Source organism: Rutilus rutilus (assembly GCF_951802725.1).
Source record: "Rutilus rutilus genome assembly, chromosome: 6".
NCBI classification, from domain to species: Eukaryota; Metazoa; Chordata; class Actinopteri; order Cypriniformes; family Leuciscidae; genus Rutilus; species Rutilus rutilus.
Genome location: NC_140214.1, coordinates 24,372,600 through 24,375,778, shown reverse-complemented (window position 1 = coordinate 24,375,778; position 3,179 = coordinate 24,372,600). Strand labels below are relative to the sequence as shown.

Below are 3,179 nucleotides of genomic sequence, written 5' to 3'. Positions count from 1 at the left end.
GTATCTGGAAAATGTTCTTTTTTTAAACTTTATAACTTTTTGTTTTTAATTCAGAAAGCGAAGACATTTTTGTTGCCAGCAATTTATTCTATTACATGTTTAACCCTAAAACTGGCAATGTGATCTGGGTGTAACATGGTTTTTGTTGTCTTTTTTGGGGCATATGAATGATTTTTTCATCAAATCCTTTTATCATTTATCACAGCCTGGTCTGTCTTGAGTATGCTGGTCACATGATTTGTTTTAAAAAAAAAAAGTGATTAATTAGTCAGCCTGACCTAAATCCAACATGGCTGCCAGTGGTGCAGGACATTCAGATTTTGAAATAAATAAATATTAAACTTACTTTTCTTTTGAAAAAATAATACTAACACTGCTAACATTAATTATGAACATTGTCTTAAGAAAATTTATAAAAATGTTGTTCATGTTGTTATGTAGCAAATTTTGAAATATATGTTACACCTGAGTCACATTGCCACTTTTGGGTATAAAAAAGGGATTAACTTTGTATTCATTTTTGTAACAATCTTTGTATTCTGAGGTTTTTTTTTTTTTTTTTACAAATTATAAAATTTACAGGTTAAACTGATACAGCCTGTCTGTCTTGAGTATGCTGGTCACATGATTTGCTTCAAGTTATCTGTGATCAATTAGTCAGCCTGACCTAAATCCAAAATTTTTTACCATTTTACCAATTTTCTTTTACCATTTTTATGGTAACGCAAGGTCTGATTTCAAACCGGTTTTCACAGGCTGAATCTTGAGTTTGTAAGCTTCAATGATATATAATATGTCAACATTATATGAGTTGAAGTATAGGATATAATTGTTTTAAACATGCAATGGCAGTTACAGTTATAGATTTGGTCCTTTTTTTATACCCTAAACAGGCAATGTGATCTGGGAGTCACAACTCATAAAATCCAAAATACATAAAATATTTCAAAAATTCTTTTGGATATGATTTACTTAAGTCCAGATGATATAAAAAATGACATGAAATTATTTATTGCTTATCATTTTCTACTCTTGCCTGTTTAAGGGTTAAAGTATCCGCATTCTCCACAATTATTGCATGGCTATATTCTATAAATACTAATCTTTTATCACCCAGTTTTATTACCTTTAATCTAAAACATCAGAGTATTTTTCTATAGAACTTATTTATACTTATCAAAGGCTGATCGAAGTAAAAGTTAGTGCAAGGAGAATCACAGTGAGTTGCATCGCACTCAAATGTGTGTTTTTGTGGCAGGAATTCTGTCAGAAAAAAAGAAAAGAAACAAAACATTCAAGCACCTGATGATTTGAAAATGAGACGCATGTCTCTGAATACTCACTGGTAAAGTTTGTTGAGAACCAGCCGTTGGTCTTGTATATGTAGTGTTGTTTGGAGGGGATTGATTGTCAATTGAACGAATTGTAGAGCTGTTCACCATGGTCCAGAAAACAGTATAGTCTCTGACAAATGTCACACTGTAAGGGCATTAAAATAATGGAGAATTATGATCAAGGAGTTTTAATTATTTAAGAGACTGCAAAGTATAATTTGGCTATTTAAACGAGTGTTAAATACATACAAAAACTGAATATCAACCAGGGAGGTGTTTGTCGGTGCTTCCCATGTAGCCTCAAACTGGGATTTCTTGACTGCAGATGCTTGGCTGAGAGCTGAATTCTGAGGGCCAAAACCAGAGTGTTTCCATGACTCATGCCTCCTTTTAGCACTAAAGCAGCTAATATTTAAATGTCTGCAATGAATACGAATGAACAATGTAATACATTAACTCCATCTTAAAATAACAATAAAGCACCTCTATATTAAAGCAGTTCATGGCACGGGATTGGACGGTATTTATTGATGTGAAGCGTCCCACTGCAGTTTTTCCGTCCACCTCTCGAGCCTGTAACATGAAGCCTTGGAATTCGGAGGCATTCTCCGCTGCCTGCAGGGTTACTGAGAGTTAAACACAGAGATGTGTGTTGACCTCTCCGGGCCTGTCAGCGTAACTCGAGTTGACCCCTGCTGCTTACATAATCATGAGCTTTCCATTATTGGGGAAACTACAATGGTAGTGATGTGGTATAATGTGAAACCATGAAATTACTCTTAATAACGTAGCGTAATTTTAAGGCGTTAAGGTAGAATTACAAATAAAAGTCTTTAAGAAGACCCCATGAACTCTATAGACCTTATGTAACCCTGCCTCTTTTCAGCGCTGCGCTCTGTCTTCCTGTTTGTATTTGCACGGTATGAAGGTAAGATCTTACAGATTTATGAATGAACTGCTTGTTTTAAAATCTTCTTACATATGTAATGACATCCCCTTCAAACATTACAATGCTCATGATAACTTTAGCTAACTCTACAATAAGTAAATCCACATCACCAGCTAATTACTCTTTGATAGCGATGCGATGCGATGCCATAGAAATATACAGAGATACTGCAAAAACACAAAATTCTAAACATGGCTGCGCGCTTGTTTCTCTAGCGCATAAGGTCTACATGATCGTGCAAATGTTGACAAATTCAGATTCAGTTGATATGGGCATTTAAAATGTATACACTGAAAAAAAAGTGTTGTAAAAAGTTGTAAAGAAAAGATTATTGGGGTATATTTCACAAGAAAATTATGTTTTCCTCTCATTCTTCTTCAAAATGTCACATTTAATTAATGTCACTTGCCATGTCTTTGTAATTAACTGAAATTTGTGTAGTCTTAAATATTAATGACTCAGATTTTTGTCCAATCAGATGGTCTCTAGAATGGGAAAGTCCCTCCCTCAATACCAGCAGTTTGAATCTGTGATGCAAACATTTTTTGAAAGGGACAAGCCCTTCGATATGTCCTGCCCAAACTTCCTATTTCAATAGGAAATACATCAGCATAGGATAGAAAACTGTGCTTGTCAGTCTTTTAAAAATCGAATTTATTAACAATGGGTTACCTAATATGTAAAAACCTATAAAGAAGAAGCAGCAGTTAGAAACTGCCCCTCACCAGTGACGGTTTGTCCTGGTGTGAATGTGGTGCGGTTCACAGAGACTTTGTAAGGAGAGCTGCTTGTCTGAGACTCAGAGTTCGAGTGATAGGGGGTCATGCTTTGACAGGAATCCTCCACTCGCCCATCAGGGAAAGATGTGAGCCCCCTCACACACACACACAAGAGCA

At 35.3% G+C, this 3,179-nt stretch overlaps 1 protein-coding gene across 1 annotated transcript in view; it reads right to left on the bottom strand.

Moving 5' to 3' along the window:
• The window catches only part of pdca (phosducin a), a 253,431-nt gene that overhangs the window by 106,498 nt on the left and 143,754 nt on the right, over window positions 1–3,179 (bottom strand). The window lies entirely within an intron of this gene.